This window comes from Prionailurus bengalensis, chromosome A2, assembly GCF_016509475.1.
Source record: "Prionailurus bengalensis isolate Pbe53 chromosome A2, Fcat_Pben_1.1_paternal_pri, whole genome shotgun sequence".
Classification (NCBI taxonomy): domain Eukaryota; kingdom Metazoa; phylum Chordata; class Mammalia; order Carnivora; family Felidae; genus Prionailurus; species Prionailurus bengalensis.
Genome location: NC_057348.1, coordinates 165,369,321 through 165,388,504, shown reverse-complemented (window position 1 = coordinate 165,388,504; position 19,184 = coordinate 165,369,321). Strand labels below are relative to the sequence as shown.

Here is a 19,184-nt window from a genome sequence, read left to right as displayed (position 1 = left end):
AACCGCGAGACCACGACCTGAGCCGAAGTCGGACGCCCAACTGACTGAGTGCCCACTATTGCTTTGTTTTTAAAAGGTTATTTTAACATCATGACTTTTACCTAGGGACAGTTTGTGGTGAAGGCGTTGTGATGTACGCCATGAAACTGCTCTGGTGACACCAGGACACTGGACTCTGTCAGGGATCAGTTCTGACTCCTTAAGATGCTCCCCGCTGGCCTCTCTGGACCTTGATGGCTTGTTCACATATTCGGCTGCTATCTAATGAAATCACTGAGTGGTACTTTGATGCATTTCAAAGATCCTTTGAGGTGGTGACAAGCATGCACGACTGTCACGCCCCAGGAACCAGCCTGAGCCTGAGGAATCACAAGGGAAGACTTTATGGAACTCAGAGAGCCACAATGTTGCAAGAGCGTCAGTGCTGAGAGCAGGGGGGCTGGCCCTGAGGAGGGAGAATGAAATGGGAGGAACTCTGGAGAGAATTCCCCGAGGAAAGCGCCTGCTAGCCCAGATAAAGACACAAAAGAAGAACTTTCGAGCTAGAAGGAGGGCAGGGGCATGAAGGTATCAGTGAACGCGGCATTCTCAGGAAATCGTGCGTGCTGTTGTTGGTGCAGGAGACAGTGTGACGGAAATATCGAGAGACGAAGGCAGAGTCTCTCATTACATTTGATATTCTGAAATTTCACGAGAAAATGTCCACTTGTGGGGAGGCTGGGTGGCTCAGTCAGTTGAGCATCCGGCTCTTGGCTTGGGCTCAGGTCATGATCTCCGGGTTGCTGGGATTAAGCCCCTGGCAGGGCTCTGCGCTGACAATGCGGAGCCTGCTTGGGATTCTCTGTCTCCCTCTCTGTCCCTCCCCCACTCTCTCTCTCTCTCTCTCTCAAAATAAATAAACATTAAAAATAAGATAAAAAACAAATAACAAAAAAAAAAAGGAAAGAAAATGTCTACTTGTGGATTTTATTTAAAAATCATGCTTACCACCCAATAATGTTATCAGTCTAAGAATCACTTTCTCCTTATCAGAAAGGCTGTAGTGATGATCTCATTTAATACTATTTCTCCTTCAACCTAGCCCTCCCTTCCAGGGTGCGGACGGACCCTGTGTGAGAGCTGTGGGGTCCCACCACCACCTCCCTGGTGTTTTCTCCGTGTTTCCCACATTTTTATTTCTTTGGGGGCATTTGCATGATTTCTTCCATTCGATTTTTCCACCTTGTTACTGTTTTTAGCATTATTTAGAGAGCTTCATCCTGCAACTGACTTTTAAAATTTCAAACAATTACATTTTAGTTTCTATTATTCCTAAACAGCTCCTTTTCAAGATCATCTACTCTTCTATCACATTGATTTTTTTTTTTTAAACCTAAAATGTCATTTTCTGATTGCCCTATTCATTTATATTTCTTTGGACTTAAGTTCACGTGTGTGTTAAGCTGGTGTTCTGCTTTGTAGGGGACAGTTTCTGGGGGTCCTTGTATTTCTCAGTAGTAAGCTTCTGCCCTGCAAGTGTCCTGGGTCACAAGAGACCCTTGGTGGTGTGGTTGTGGTCAATGTCCTGGGCACTTTGAGGCTCTGTCTGGGCCCCGTGTGGCCATTTGGGCTGGACCTGGGCAGCCCTACATGGCTGATGTGATTCAAGAGCCTCTGAACACGAACCCAGTTTTCAGGCAGGATGCACTTGTCCCGTCCCTGGCCCCTCACGAACACCAACATCCTAGCCCCTCCTGTTGGATCGGACGTCATTCTCTGCCCCTTGAGGGTGGCAGGAGTTTGGTCTTACTTGGTACTTTAGGTTTTTGCCTGGTCCTTCTTTCGAAGACCTTTTCTGCTCCAGGTATATACAACACTCTTGTTTTTGAGTGCAGCTACGTTTTCATTTATTTTCTCTCATCACTACTTGTTTCAACCCAAAAGGGAAAGACTTCTGTGCTCAATCTGACATCTTAAACCAGAAGTCGACATGCAAATGGAGATACACGAAGTGGCCCGTGGCTCTTCTGGATTGGCTTTCACCCCTAAGGCAACTTGGGGATGAATTTCATTTAGCCCTAGAGTCAGATGACCACGTAGCACTTGCAAAGCACGTGGCATCCCAGTCAGCTCACCGGCATGCAAAGGCACGCCATAGTCTGTAGTGAGGCTGTTATCTTTATGTAGGTCAGAATATAATGCAAATTTCTCAGGCCCCTTTTCTTTCCTGGTGCTTGTTAAACAGTTATGTTGTTAAGGAGCACAATTACCGGAGAACATTTTGGAATGTTCCTTAGAGATTTTTAAAATTAGAAATAAATTCCACCACCCTACAATGGATTAATGGGAAGCATAACCTCTTGAGGTTTTCAATCACTGCAAGCAGAGGTCGGCTGCTGACAAACCCAATTTAGGAACAAAGAAAATCTATGCGATTAGTCAGAGTCTCTTGTTCCTTCTGCTTGTGTTAGAAACTGGAATAACTAACCACTCGAAAAATGCTTGGCAGTCTGGGGAGGACACTGATGGTTTTAACTCTTGATCCTTTAAGAAAGAGGAGGAAGGAAAGCCATGTTACAGAAGGCAGACCTGAGCTACTGAGTGGTTACACGGCTTCTCCGAAGATGGGTGGGGAGTTAGCCAAGCTGCATTAACCACATTTGCAGGGAAATGTGAACACTGACATTATTCACAGATTCCGGCTTATGTATACCTATTCCAGATGCGGGATGCTAATTAAATTATAAAATACAGAAAACCTCAGGCAGGTAATGCTAATGAGAAAACACTATGTTCTCCAGGTTAAAAAAAAAATTCCATAAATAAAGGAAAAGTTTACAAAGCCATTCTTATGGACGTATTTCCTTCATTGAAAAAACGTAGCCTCCACATCAGAACAACAAGAAGCACAACAACAGCCCACGGCGACGTGTGATGTGGCAGGTGTCGAGTGTAGGGTTTTCAAACTCCAAGGAGGCAAAGACTGTGGACGGCCGGACACAGCTCCTCGGAGGAGGCAGATCTCAACCTGAGCACAGAGTCAAAGTACCCTGGGTGTTTAGAATAAGTCACTGTGAACACGTGCCTGTCATTTCTATAGAAGATGATAATAGTTGTTTGCTTTCACACACACATCGGAAGAACGTGAGGGAATCCCGTCCGTGTTTCAAACTCTGAGCCATTACCTCCCAAGTTCCAATGATACAGCTTTTGCTTCACGGCAAATTCCTGCTGCTTGTTTCATTACTGACGAACCCAATGTGGACAGCTGCTTAGGACAAGGAAAAGACTACGAAAACACAAGCAGCCAGCACGTTAGCTGAGCAGGTGCTCTGCGTCGGGCACTAGTAGATGCTGGAATCAACAGTTCCGGTTAGACTTTTCCTTCTCTTGCAAAGAAGTGCGATCAATGCTATCTACTGGAGATGATACTCCTACTCGCTTGGGATGCTTATCATAATGAAGGAAGAAATGTAGTCATGCTTCACGATCAACAACTTAGAACGATGAAATTTGAACCAGGGAACATGTCTACAGATTGCAGTATGGATCACGCCCGGAGTCTTAGCGTAACTCGTTGAGGTGGCTTGGATGATGATATTTGGGACTTTGGAGCTGATGAGACTTTGGAACTTGTGTCGATGCTGTAAGCATGGGACTTCTGCAGACCTTAGGGTGGAGAGAACGTGCCTTGTATGTGGGACGGATGTGAATCTTTAAGGGCTGGAGGTCAGACTGTATACGCAAAATAATGGTCCCTAACGATATCCATGAGTACTGGTTATGGACTGAATGGCACCCCTCTCCCATTCATATGCTGAAGGCTTAACCCCCAATGTGACTATACCTGGAGATAGAGCCCCAAAAGAGTCACTAAAGTTAGATGAGAGCATAAAGATGGGGCTCTATTTCAACAGGACCAGAATCCTTGTAAGGAAAGGGGAAGAGACAGCGGAGGTCTCTCTCCCTCCCTCTCTCTCTCTCTCTCTGTCTCTCTGTATGCAGACAAAAAGCAATGTGAGATACAGTGAGAAATTCTGCCAGCCAGAAAGAGAGGTCTCCCTAGAAACCAACTCTGCTGGCATTTGGTCTTGGGCTTAAAGACTCGAGAACTATGAGAAAATAAATTTCTGTTGTTTAAGCCACTTGGTGTGTGGTACTTTATTATGCCAGCCTGAGCCTGCTAACACAACTGATATTTTCAAAATTTTAACTTCCAACTTTTTTTGCTAGTACACAAAACCACAACATTTATAGATCTGGTATTCTGTACCCTTTCTTTCTTTTTTAAAAAGTTTATTCACTTATTTTGAGAGAGAGAAAGAGGGAGAGGGAGAGGGAGGGAGGGAGGGAGAGAATGCATGTGGGAGGGGCAGAGAGAAAGAGAGAATCCCAAACAGGCTCCACACTGTCAGCACAGAACCTGACGCAGGGCTTGAACCCATGAACCATGAGATTGTGACCTGAGCTGAAACCAAGAGTCAGACGCTCAACCCACTGAGCCACCCAGGTGCCCCATTCTGCAACCTCTCTAAACCGACCCGTTTGTTTGACGAGCACATCCTATATAGGCATTCATTTTGTCTTCAATAAGAAGAGTTTTACTTGTTCCTTTCAAATAGAAATAATCCATTAGAATTGCCAAGAAACTGGTTTGTTTAAGAAAGTCAAGGTCCAACTAGCAGTAAGGTAAATTGTAGCTACTGATGGGTTTGGAGGAATGAAAGCTCACTTGGCCTGAATGCCTCCAGACAAACCGTGGATATTTTCGGTGAGTGTTCCATTTTCCAATAAACTTGTTATTGTTTGGTGGGAGATTTAGTAACGTGAGAAAGGAGGCTGCAAACATTGCCCAAAGCTGAGAGGAAGAACGGGAGGAGCCCGGGTGGCTGGGGAGGGGGTGGTCAGGTGTGCAAACTTCCCCAGCTCAGCCAGTGAGAGGTCAAGACATTCCACTTAAGGTCAGAGGAATAAGACACATATACAGAAAGACGTTTTCTTAAAAAAATTTTTTTTTAACATTTATTTATTTTTGAGACAGAGAGAGACAGAGCATGAACGAGGGAGGGTCAGAGAGAGGGAGACACAGAATCTGAAACAGGCTCCAGGCTCTGAGCTGTCAGCACAGAGCCCGATGTGGGGCTCGAACCCACGGACCACGAGATCATGACCTGAGCCGAAGTCAGCCGCTTAACCGACTGAGCCACCCAGGCGCCCCCAGAAAGACGTTTTCATATGAATTTATGAAAGAACCTTATAAAGGACTTAAAAATAACCTCAAAGGTCTCACAACAGAGTGAAGAGAGGAGGCGGGAGGCACGTAAGTGAGCGACATTCTTCACTTTACCAGGAGTCATCTGTCAATATAGATAGATAAGCACACAACCAAGAATCACAGGAATAGGGTGTCCGGGTGGCTCAGTCGGTTGAGTGTCCGACTCTTGGTTTCAGCTCAGGGCATGATCTCACAGTTTGTGAGTTCAAGCCCTGCGTTGGGCTCTGTGCTGTGAGTGCGGAGCCTGCTTGGGGTTCTCTCCCTCCTTCTCTCTCTCTCTGCCCCTCCCCTGCTCGTTCTCTCTCTCTCTTTCTCTCTCTCTCTCTCAAAAAACAAAATACATACACTTAAAAAAAAGAATCACAGGAATAAACATCAGAAACACTAAAATCCGAATTGGTAAAATGTAATGAACGGTCTCTAGAGACTGGTTGTAGAATTGAGAGTCTAAAAAAGAGTATTATTATTAGTTTGATTTCGGTTGAGCATTTACTAGCTTCTCCACCGTCCATTTTTTCTTAATCATTAATGAAGTCACAATCTGATCATAAGCATCCACTCACACCTGAACCCAGCGTCGGCGCTGGCGTGCGTCTTCACGATGCACCAACCCCACGGCCGGCTAATTTAACCTTCCCAGATGGCGGTACAGTTTGCCCTGTGAGCAAAGATGTGCAGTGCTCCCGACAGAGAGACGGTGGCTGGAGCGAGCCCTCACCGGTGCGGCTAGAGGACAGTTGGGGGACCCCAAGGGCCCATGTCCCAGGAGCAAAATGCCATAGACACATTTGGAGGCACGCTATTCCAGAAATCCTCATCACCTGCCACACGGAATATAGTTTGGCTACTTGAATTTTATTGGCTTCGCTGATTGATCTGTATTTAACTTGGCTCCTGTCAATTTTACGGGAGCTGTAAGTGGAACTCGCATCTGTGTCATGCATGTAAGTAAGATAATAGACATCAGTTAAGCCAATGCAGGGGATGGGTGTTGTCCTTTCCTCTCTACATTTTAAAAACTGCAATACATGTCCCCAAATGTGAATGCATTTCAGTTCCTTCTCTGGTGGCAGAGAGGATACAGAACCGAAGTCTGAAGCTGAGAGGAGTTGTCAGGAGAGGTGGGGAGGCGGGCAGGATTCTCCTTGAACCGGGGGAAGGGGGTCACCACCACCGTGGCCCCCCGAGGGTCCAGCACACCTCCTCCTCGCTCTTACCCTCCACGGTGCCTGCCTGTAAGCCACGGCCACTGCAAGAATGGCAAAAGCATCTATTTCCCTTTGTGTCACTTTCCTGTGGCTGCTGTAACAAAGCACCACGCATGTGGTGGCTCAGCACAGCGGACGACTGTTCTTTCTCTGCTGTGGAGGCCAGAAGTCTGCAGTCAGTGTCCCTGGGCCCAAAGCAAGGTGCCTGGTGGCAGGGCACACTTGTGCGGGGCTCTGGGGGCGCATCTCTTCTCTGACTCTGCTGGTGACTGTGGGCGCTCCCCGCCTCCTGACCACATCACTGCAGTCCCCGCCTCCCTGGTCCCGCTGCTGTCTCCTCTCTGTCTGTGTCAAATCCTCTCTGCCTCCTTCTCACACAGATACATGTGGTTACATTTAGGACCTGTGGACAATGGAGGAAACCCCGCCCCCCTCATCTCAGGATGCCTAATGTAACCACCTCTGCACCCTTTCTGCCATATAAGGTAACGTTCCCAGCTTCCAGGGATTAGGACACACAGGGAACCTTCAGGGAGCCTTTGTCTCACCTACCAGATCCCTCAAGACCTTTTCTGCACTTCCAGCTAAACCACTACTTCAGAAGGCATCCTCTGAAAATACGATAATCAGACATTTACTGCATTTTTTAAAAAAGACATAAAAAGAGGATAGATAAGGACAAAGCACGGGAGAAAAAGACTGATTCATCTGAGGCTCTGGAAACTACCTCTTAACCTAATTCCTGGTAATTCTGATACCTTACCTAAAAGCACAGAATTAATTTACAAATAATCTGGAACTTGAGGAATATGAAATAGCCATCTGAGAAAGCCTATATATACACACACGTGTATGTGCTGGTTTTGGTGAAGTGAGAAACAGCATTCGTTCGAACTGGGTTTAAGGTCAAGAGTTCTGCCTCAGAGAGAAGGCAGGCCACTGCAGCCTGGAACTCAATCCTCCTGGGTCCTCTGAAATGCCTGCTTTGTTGTGGGCAATTTGTCTCCGGTTCCCTGATTTTATTCTACTATCTATGTCTGTGTTCCTAACCTGGACCTGGTAACTCGACTTAAGATTCCTAAATTGCTGCCTTTGGTTCCTGGCTGGCCAGAGTCTTCCCTAAAATAGCAACTCCTAGACTAGCCAGTCCCTTGTAACAGATGGTCCTGAAGGCTCCCCAAATTCACCTGAAATTTACCAAGAGGCTCTCATCCAAACCAGGCAACAGACTAGAGAAAACCAGAGTGCCAGGATAAGACTTATCCTTTTCATTGTTTGTATGCAACCGTGCCTTTAAAATAGGATGCAAAGTGTAGCAATGCTTAGAAAAGTGCCCATTTATGGATAAATGTGCAGGCACATTTGCCTTAGAGTTTTAACACAAGCGTGAATAATAATCTGCTGCCATCCCTTAGATAAATGGGTCTTTAGTGCAAGGATTCAATAAATAAGCAAGATGCACTTCACAATCCTAGAACTGATGATGAAAAGTCAAAGGAGAGGCTGTTAAGATTCTCCCAGGGACCTACTTCTCAGGATTTCGGGACCCTGCCACTAACTATAAGGTTAGTAGCAGTGTAAATGACTTCGCTCTTTTATAAGAATCTGTCAGAACGCCCTCTTTTAAGATTTGTTTCCATTAAAAAAAATTTTTTTTACATTTATTTATTTTTGAGAGACAGAGCACAAGTGGGGGAGGGGCAGAGAGAGACAGAGACACAGAATCCGAAGCAGGCTCCAGGCTCTGAGCTGACAGCACAGAGCCTGATGTGGGGCTCGAACCCACAAACTGTGAGATCATGACCTGAGCCGAAGTCAGACGCTTAACCGACTAAGCCACCCGGGCACCCCAGATTTGTTTCCCTTTAAAGAATGGTTCAAACTCACTGTTCAAGTTCAAGGGATGCAGACTGCATTCGTCAAATATTTCATAAGTCAGTGGGTCCTGTTGTGGCAGACAAGGGTCTGCCTTCCCGGAACCACTGTATCCTTCCAGGTCTTAGGAATACTTGCTTCCTCAAACCTCTTCCAGCTAAGGGAGGCCAAAGGCGATGTAATACACTTATGGCAACTAAGCTGTCTCCTGGATGGTCGCAGAAAAAGACAGAAGTGCATGAGGCACGTTCTGGGATTTTCCCTTCTTTCCTGTGATGGTAGGAGACGTGTTGTGAGAAGCCGCTGTGCACGCTCACACTAGCAGCAGAGATCTCTGAGCCAGGGAGCCATCCTGGGACTGGCCATTCCTAGACCTCTTCTATGAAACGGTACAATACCTACGGTTTGAATTATTTTAGTTAGATATTCTGTTGGGGACAGAAGTACTCAGATACACTGTAACTTCTGGGTTCTGGATAAACGCTCAGGCTGATCCCAACGTGGCCCATGGACGGGCTGGCCTGGTACATGAGCTTCCTGTGGTGCATCCAAATGTTTATGAGTACCTATACACCCTTTCCCAATGATAAGATAATTTATGGTTTTATCAGATTCTGAAAACAGGTACAACGTATAAGTTGTTACAGATGACAGAAGCCGTAGAGTATAATCACAAATCCAGAGCCTGGACTTCCAGACCCTCCCAATTTGCCACCACCCCACCCCTTCAGCCTAACTCTTGGCATTCCTTATGTCCCTCCATGGCTTCCAAGCCAGACACCCTCTGTCCAGAGAGATGCCCGGCAGGCTTATTATGGCTCGTGGGGACCTCCCTTCTTAGATTACCATCATTTCTATTGTCCCCGTCTTTCAAGTTCCTCATCTTCCAAAAAATCTTCCACGAATGCTTCCTGTCCTCCCAGATCTCTCCTATACTCGGACTGTCATAATAAACATTATCTGCACTATCCCAGTAGAGAACTTAGTTTCACTTGACATTAACAGATTATCTTTAATCCGAAAGGACAGCAGCACAGCAGCAGCAGCAAAAACAAGTATCTATTTCATGAGCAGAGCAGACACTGTTCTCCCAATCAGCCAGCTGGCAGGTGGGTGCGAACAGACACAGAGGAATCTAGAAACAGAACTACAGATGCCCAAGTGCGAGTGAAGGATACTAGATCACATAACTTGGGTGTCCTATGACAGGACACTTGGTCGTAGTCACACACAACAGATGAGCTCTGACACGACTGGATTTGGGGGATGAGTTGAATACAGGAAGGAGAAAAGAGAAAATGCCTGGATGGGGCGCCTGAGTGGCTCAGTTGGTTAAGCATCTGACTCTTGATTTTGGCTCATGTTTTGATCTCATGGTTTGTGAGTTCAAGCCCCACACTGGGCTCTGTGCGGACAGTGCAAAGCCTGCTTGGGATTCTCTCTCCCTTCTCTCTCTACTTCTTCTGGTGTTCTCTCTCTTTCTCTCAAAATAAATAAATACACTTAAAAAAAGGAAAGAAAATGCCTAGAAGACATGACCAAACTACCTATTTTTTTTTTAATTTTTTTAATTTTTGTTTTTGAGAGAGAGAGAGAGAGAGAGCGAGCAAGCAAGCAGGGGAGGAACAGAGAGAGAGGGAGACACAGAATCCAAAGCAGGCTCCAGACTCCAAGCTGTCAGCACAGAGACTGATGTGGGGCTCAAACCTACAAACCGTGAGATCATGACCTGAGCTGAAGTTGGACGCTTAACCACCTGAGCCACCCGGGCACCCCTGGACCACCTATTTCTATAACAAACCATAAGATGATACATACATCAGTTATTAAATTATTGTTAAGCTACTTTGTGATTGTTGGAGGGATTATGTATAGATGAAAAATTGAGCATCAATCCATCTTAAAACACAATGATGAGTCTCACAAACATTATACTGAACAAAAGAACCAGTTGTAAAAGAATACATCCTAAACGATTATTTTAATATTATAAATTCAAAACTTATAAGAGCATGCAAAACCCTTCTATGATGTTAGAAATTGGGAGGATTTCCCAATCCTTTGGGAGGATTAGTGATGAGAAAGCATGAGCGGGGGCTTTTGGGATGCTGGTTACATTCTGGATACTGGCTACAGGAGGCTGTTCAGTTTGAAAATTCATTAAACAATATAATATTGTAAATGTATTTTAAATAAACATTTAAGGGGCACCTGGGTGGCTCATTTAAGTATCCGACTTTGGCTCAGGTCATGATCTCGCGATTCATGGGTTCAAGCCCCACATTGGGTTCTGCATGGACAGCTCGGCTCAGAGCCTGGAACCTGTTTCCGATTCTGTGTCTCCCTCTCTCTCTGCCCCTCCCCTGCTTGCACTCTGTTTCTCTCTCTCTCTCTCTCAAAACTAAACGTTAAAAAAAATTTAAATACATAAATAAATGTTTAAAAATCAATTGTTCCAGAATTTTTAAAAAGATAAGCTTTCACACACTACACACCTATCAGAAAGGCCCAAATCCAGGACACTGATGACACCAAATGGGGCGGCCTCTTTGGAAGACAGTCTGGCAGTTTCTTACAAAACGAAAGATACCTGTACCATACAGGCCAGCAATCATACTCTTTGGTGTTCACCCACACGGGGTGGCAAAGGTATGTCCACATACATAAAAATCGGCACCTGAATGTTTACAGCGGCCCTGTTCATAACTCCAACACGTGGAAGCAACTAAAATGTCCTTCAGCAGGTGAATGGATAATTAGTTTGTGATGCATCCAGAAAATGGAATATTATTTACTACAAAGAAATGAGCTGTCAAGCCATGAAGAGACAGGGGAGAACCTTAAAAGCATACTTCCAAGTAAAGGACGGCTTCATCCCATATGGTTCCGACTATATGACATCCTGGAAAAGCAAAACCACAGAGTCTGTAAAAAGATCATTGCCAGGGGTTATGGGGGAGGGAAGGATGAAAAGACAGACGTCGGAGGATTTTTAGGGCAAGGCAACTCTTTTGTATGACACTGTCATGGGAGAAACATCTGTCCAAGTCCATGGAACGCATAACACCAAGAGTCACATTAATGTAAACTACGGACTTTGAGTGATAATGATGGGTCAGTGCAGGCTCATCAACTGTAAAAATGTACAGTCGGTGGGGATGTTGGTAATGGGGCAGGATGTGCAGGCCTGGGGGCAGAGGGGCTCTGGGAAAATCTGTACTTGCTCTGAGTTTTGCTGTGAATCCAAAAGTGCCCTAAAAAAAATCCAGTTTTAAAATTCGGTGGAAATTTTATTACAGAACTTTTGTTACCTAGCAGCTACAACGCTGAAGCGGAGGGGCTCTCTCACATGTTAATCTGAATATAGTTTTTTTTCCACACAAAGTCATTTCATCTTATTTTGACTCTGGTATACATTCAGAACACATGACGAGTGTCTGACTTGCCCAAACCTACTCTGTCCTATAGGAGATTCCAATTATGAGCCGTGATGGCCAATTTGCTAGATTTCACTCCCTCTCAGTAAAGCCTAGTGGGTCCAATTGAAAACTAAAAAAAGATAAGCTGAGGGTTAGCAAAGCAGTTACACACATTGGATGTAAACCACGAAATTTCAACTCCACAAAAACCCTCTCTATGTTATGCTCCCGCCGAAAAGACTAGTGAGTCTCATATTCTGATAACCTCTGTTTGGCCTCAGCCCAAAGTCTACCATCACTGTGACTTTCAAATACCCAAGGCTTTTCAGTTACACGCCACCTGAAAGCGTTCTGGTGTTTTCCATCAGAAACTATTGTCCGCATTCTCCAATGTGAAAATCTGTAAGGTCAAATGTCTGGGCTTTTTTTTTTTTTTTTTTTTAAATTTTTTTTTTCAACGTTTATTTATTTTTGGGACAGAGAGAGACAGAGCATGAACGGGGGAGGGGCAGAGAGAGAGGGAGACACAGAATCGGAAACAGGCTCTGGGCTCTGAGCCGTCAGCCCAGAGCCCGACGCGGGGCTCGAACTCCCGGACCGCGAGATCGTGACCTGGCTGAAGTCGGACGCTTAGCCGACTGCGCCACCCAGGTGCCCCTGGGCTCTTTTAATGCCAACGTGATCCTGCTGAATTTTTCAGCTCCCACAACAGTAACGGTGGCATTGCAGAATGTCAGAGTCTTGGTCATCGGAATGCAAGATGTGTAGCTACCAAAAAAGGCATACACCTTGTGTGACCTAGCGTAGACACATATTTAATATCTGAAAATAAAACGTAAACAAAAAGGGAACTTTGAGCCTATTACGCCAAAGAGGAATTTAGAAAAGAGCACAGGCTAGCAAGGGAGAAATGAATGACAAAATTGAAAAGGACACATTCTCCTTTGGCTCGTCCCTTTGGAAGTAAGATTGCCTTAAACACTTTTAATTTGATTTTTAAAACATAAATTGTGTATAACTGGTGGTAATTAGCCTGCACTACAGAACAAGGTACTTGTCATTCAGAATGATTACCAGGAGCCCCTTCAAGATCCTGGGCCCGAACACGGCCTCCACCGCGACTCCTCCTACCCCGCTGGAAAGGGGACCCACGTGTACGTGGGAACATTTCTACCAAAAGGCTAAGTCCAGTGAGTTCAGAATGGATTTGGGGGGGCAGGTAGAAAGCAAGTGCTGTAATCTGAGTTTCAACAAACCAGAAGACTAGAAACGAGTAGTCCATGAAAAAGGTTACTTATTTTTTTAAGTACATACTGCAATTTCTAAGTAAGTCTACCAAAATGGAGGCAAGGCTGGGTGGGAACACACCCAAGATGACCCAAACATGTGCAGGGTGTTATCATCACGAGGACTCTCCTCTCGTCAAGACTACACTTCGTCCCTCACCCACCGGAAGCCACTGCTGCACTTAATTGTGTGCACAGTCTTCTAGGTCAATGACTCAGTGATAGGCACAATTCAACTGGCCTTACCCAAGCCCTGCCCAGGATTTCTGTTCTGTTTTTGCTTCCGGATTGCACTACTGGGGCATTCTCCTGATGGGCATTCCTTCTGTCTTTTTCAGTGGACGCTAAGCTCTCATGAGGAGCAATTGTGTCTTCCTTCCTCCCATTTTACCCAGCAGTGAGCTCAATGCTCTCAGCCCCCAAGAGGGGAATCGTTAGTGTCTGACCAGTGAGCACGCACCATTGGTTAACGCGAGGATGCTCTGTGTGTTCGTGAGTTTGAGAAAGCTCCGGAGATAGGGACAGGTCAAGGGATTTGACATTCTCTTCCACTTGACGGAATTTTGACAGTCAACACAAAAGCCAGTGCTGCAGCCCAGGACAGTGGATGCACAAAGCCCGTGACAGAAGGGAACAGGATGCTATTGAACGGGCATGGCTGATCATCCTAACCACAGAACACACAATCCCTGAGCACCACGACTTGGAAAAAGACATGCTAGCTATGGAAGCCCAAGAGAACCAAAGGGTTAGTCCCGGCTTCGCCACATTGTTACTTCGACAGAAGAATAAAAGAAATTCTGCTCTTCAAAGCCTTTTCTGGAATTCGGGGATTCACTACAGCCTCCCCACCAGCAGATGCCTCTCGCTCATTGTTGTTGCCCCTGACAACTGGCCTCCAGCGTGCAAAGAGGTAACAGTTTACAGTGACGCTGGTCTCTATTGCCGATGCACAAAAGCTGAATGTCAACGACGCTCAGGGTCAGCGGCTGCATTTGAGAGAAGGGGACACCCTGCCCTGTGCAGCAGAGAAGACTGAGGGACAGTCCTCCGTGTGGCATTGCATGGGCGCAAGGAGAGAAGGCTTCCAGGACCGGTTCGTAACTTATTCAGTCAGGACATTTACTACCCAGCCTCGTGGCTGGACCATTGGTGAGAAAGGAGCTCCAGGCCGCCCTGGTATTTCACTCTGAAGTGACGATTGCAGGAGCCCTTAGACTCTGGGTGACGTGAACACTCGTGTGTGCCTTAGGAGGGCAGATGCAATTGAAACTACCCAAAACACTGCTGCTTTCTAAGTCCCAAAGCCAGGGCTGGGCCACCACAGAATCAGCCGCTCAATAATCATTTTCTCACATAAAGGACAGTTCTGCTCAAGGAAAAGCAAAGGCATGAATACGCCCTCCACAAATGCTCAGAGAGACCTGATTTCCTCCACAAGAACTAAAAATATGTGGTTGCTGAAGTCCCCAGCTAAGGTGAATCCTCATCAGCCAATCACAAAACAGAACGAGGGCTGTTGTCTTTACTAACCCTCTCCTTACTCAGATTTCAGTGATTGAATCAACTTTTTCCTGATCAATCAGATGCACCATATTGAATCCTGAGTCCTGGTGCCCCAGGCAACTCTGGTGTGCCCATAAAGCACGTTCGAGGAGAGAGCAACACTCTCCTTTCCAGAATTGCTACCTGAACCTCTTCAATGGTAGGCAAGTTTTCATGGTACTTTAGTATTTATGTGGCCACAGGACACCAGTGTTTTTTAAATAATTTTTCCACCATCATTTCAACGAACAGCTCAAGTGAGATAAAATTCACTTACTATAAAGTTCTGCTTTTTGATGTGTGCGGCTCTGTAGTTTTTTAAAATTTTTTTTAACGTTTTATTTATTTTTGAGACAGAGAGAGATAGAGCATGAACGGGGGAGGGGCAGAGAGAGAGGGAGACACAGAATCGGAAGCAGGCTCCAGGCTCTGAGCCATCAGCCCAGAGCCCGACGCAGGGCTCGAGCTCACGGACCGCGAGATCGTGACCTGAGACGAAGTCGGACGCTTAACCGACGGAACCACCCAGGCGCCCCACGGCTCAGTAGTTTTTAATGTATGAACAGAATTGTGAGTCCATCACCACTATCAAATTCCAGAATATTTGCATCACCCCCAAAAGAAATCCCATGATGCATCCGTGTGGGCTCATCAATTGTATCAAATGTACCATCTGGTAGGGATGCTGAGAACTAAGGGGGCTATCCACGTGCGGGGACAGAGGGTATATGGGGAAATCTCTATGGTTTCCTCTCAATTAGGAAACTTCTCTAAAAATCTATCATTAAAAAAAAAAGAAATTTCACACTTATTAGCAGTTACTTCTTACTGTCTCCAGACTCAGCCCCTGGCAAACCACTAATCTACCTCTACTTCTATGGATTCGCCCATTCTGGGATCACACAATATGGGGCCTTTTGTGTCTAACTTCTTTCACTTAGCCTAATGTCTTCAAGTTTTGCCCATGTTGTAGCATACATCAGTAAGTCATTCTTTATGGCTGAATAATATTCCACTGTATGGACATATCACATTTGTCCATACTTGTTTATCTATTCATTAGGTGATGAACACTGGGTTGTTTCCACCCTTTTGGCTTTTAGGGATACTGGTGCTATGGACACCCATGTGAAAGTTTCTATATGAACATATGCTTTCAGTTTTCTTGGGTACACTCCTGGGAATGGAATCACTCAGTCAGTCATACACTAACTCTATGTTTAACTTTTTGAGGAACTACCAGTTTTCCACAGAGTCTACACAATTTCACATTCCTACTTTGAATTGAAGTTTCCAATTTTTCCACATCCTTACCAATATCTGTTATTTTCCTTTTTTTTTCTTTTTATAGCCATCCTAGTGGGTATAAAGTGGTATACTGTGAGTCTGATTTGCATTTCCTTGATGATTAACGATGTTGAGCATCTTTTTTTTTTAACTTTTTAAAATATTTATTTACTTTTGACAGAGAGAGACAGAGCATGAGCGGGGGAGGGACAGAGAGAGAAAGTGAGACACAGAATCCGAAGCAGGCTCCAGGCTCTGAGCTGTCAGCACAGAGCCTGATGTGGGGCTCGAACTCACAAACCGTGAGATCATGACCTGAGCCGAAGTCAGTTGCTCAACCGACTGAGCCTCCCAGGTGTCCCACTGAGCATCATTTTTTATACTTGTTGGCCATTTATATTTCTCTGGATAAATGTTTTTGAAATCCTCTGGTTGTTTTTGATTAAATTATTTCTCTTTTGTTTTGAGTTATAATGATTCTTTATATAATCTGGACGTTAGACCTTTACTGAACATATGACTTGCAAATATTTTCTCACGTTCTATGGGCTGTCTTTTCACTTTCTTGATAGTGTCTACTGATCTCAAACATTTTTAAGTTTGACGAAGTCCAATTTACCTATTTTTTTCTTTGGCTGCTTATGCTTTTGGTGTCATAAATCCAAGTTTATAAAAATATGCTCCCAAGTTTTCCTCAAGAATTTTATACTTTCCAGCTTGGAGCCTGAACCTGCTTCCGATTCTGTGTCTCCCTCTCTCTCTGCCCCTCCCCTGCTAGCACTGTCTCTCTGTGTCTCTCTCAAAAATAAATAACAACATTAAAAAGTTTTCAAGTAATTTTATAGTTTCAGCTCTTATATTAGGTTGTTGATCCACACTGAGTTGATTTTTGTATGTGGTGTGAGGCAGGGCTCCAACTTTGCTCTTTTGCATGTGGATATTCAGTTTTGCAAGCATTATTATTTTTTTAAATTTTTTAAAAGTCTATTCATTTTTTGAGAGAGAGAGAGAGAGACAGAATGTGAGCAGGGGAGGGGAGAGAGAGAGGGAGACACAGAATCCGAAGTGGGTTTCCAGGCTCCGAGCTGTCAGCACAGAGCCCAGCGTGGGGCTCGAAGTCAAGAACCACAAGATCATGACCTGAGCCGAAGTTGGACGCTCAACTGACTGAACCACCCAGGTGCCCCATAGTTCTGCAAACATTATGGGTTGAAAAGACTATTCTTTCTCCATCGAATGATCTTGGCACCTTTGTCAAAAATCAGTTGACCGTAGATGTATGGGTTTATTTCTGAGCCCTCAATTCTATTCCATTAGTCTATATGTGTACACTTATGCTGCTATCACAATGTTTTCATTACTGTAGCTCTAGAGTAAGTTTTAAAATCAGGAAGTAAAAATACCTTAGCTGTTCTTTTTCAAGGTTGTTTTGGCCATTCTGAGTCCCTTGCATTTTCATATGAATTTTAGAATCAGCTTGTCTATTTCTCCAGTAAAGGCAATTGGGATTTTGATAAAGATCTGATTGAATCTATAAATCTATTTGGGAAGTATTGCCATGTTACCAATATTAGATCTTTTAATCCATAAACATTGGGTATCTTTCCATTTACTTAGGTTTTCTTTAATTTCTTTCACTTATGTTTTCCCATTTTCAGTGCACAAGCCTGTACATCTTTTGTTAAACCTATTCCGAAGTATTTTATTCTTTTTGAAACGATTGCAGCTGGAACCATTTTCTTTCTTTTTTTTTTAATTAATTAATTAGCGTTTTTGAGAGACAGGGAGAGAGACAGAGAGAGAGAGAAAGATAGAGACAGCAAGCCAGGGAGGGCCAAGAGAGAGGGAGAGAGAGAATTCCAAGCGGGCTCTGTGCTGTCAGTGCAGAACCCGATGTGGGGCTTAAACTCACCAACCATGGGATCGTGACCTGAGCCGAAATCAAGAGTCAGACATTTAACTGATTGAGCCACCCAGGAGCCTCTTAAGATTTTCTATACACAAATTCATGTCCTCTGTGAATGGAGATAGTTCACTTCTTTCCTATCTGGATTTCTTTTCCACTTGCATTACCTTGGCTAGAATCTCCACTACAACATTCAGTAGGAATGGGGAGACTGAACATCCTGTCTGTTCCTGATCTTAAGGAAAGGCTTTCAGTCTTTCACCATTAGGCATGATATTAGCTGTGGGTTTTTCATACATGGTCTTCATCAGGTTGAGGAAGTTTCTTTTTACTAGCTTGTTGAATGTTTTTCTATGAGAGGATTTTGGACTTTGTCAGATGCCTGCTCTGTATCTACTGAGGCAATCATGTGGATTCCCTCCCCCTTTATTCTATTAATATGTATGTATTGCACTGATTTGCATACATTAAATCAAATTTTCCTTCCTGGGATAAATCACATTTGGGGATGGTATACACTCCTTTTTCTATGGGGCTGGATTCAGTTGGCTAGAATTCTATTGAGACTTTTACATCTGTATTCATAAGGGGCATTGGTTATAATTTTCCTGTGGTATCTTTACCTAGTTTTGGTTTCAGGGTACAGATTACTTTATGGTTTTCATTTAAGATTTGGCATGGTTTAAAGGTACATGGTAGTTTACTTGCACTTCTTGCAACAATGTAAAAGTTATCTATCTACCTATCTATCTATCTGCCTATCTATTTATTTCTACATTTCAATGTATCTACTTCTCTTCCCACCTTAAGGCCTAATACTTGTGCAGTTTATTTGTTGAGGATTAGAGCTGTGGTTTTTGTTCTCACAACTAGGAAGCTGATATGACAATGAGAATGTGGCCACGTGGTTTCCTATAACTGCCGTGTGGTTACCTTACAGAGAAAGTCTTCCTTCCTTCCTGAACCTCACCCTTCATTACCACCCTCTTCAAATATCGCCTTCTTCCTGAACTTCCTCACAAAAGATCTCTCTCTCTCCTCCAAGCTCCCACAGCCCTTATTTTTGAGACATTCATTGGGGCAGGTGTATGCACATTTTTGTGGTAGGTTTTTGCTACAGATTTTTGTGTGTTTTTTTCCTTCCTGAGAGAGTTCTGACTCTTTCTTCTACTTTTGTTATTTCGCGAATAGTACCAAATAAGTAACTTGGTTCTTAGTTCACACTTAACATACGTCGGTTTTTTTTTAAATTTTTTTTCTCAACGTTTATTTGTTTTTGAGACAGAGAGAGACAGAGCATGAACAGGGGAGGGGCAGAGAGAGAGGGAGACACAGAATCTGAAACAGGCTGCAGGCCCTGAGCGGTCAGCACAGAGCCCGACGCGGGGCTCGAACTCACGGGTC

At 44.5% G+C, this 19,184-nt stretch overlaps 1 protein-coding gene across 6 annotated transcripts in view; it reads right to left on the bottom strand.

Moving 5' to 3' along the window:
* The window catches only part of DPP6 (dipeptidyl peptidase like 6), a 945,711-nt gene that overhangs the window by 346,931 nt on the left and 579,596 nt on the right, over positions 1-19,184 (bottom strand). The gene's annotated exons all lie outside the window — the stretch shown is intronic.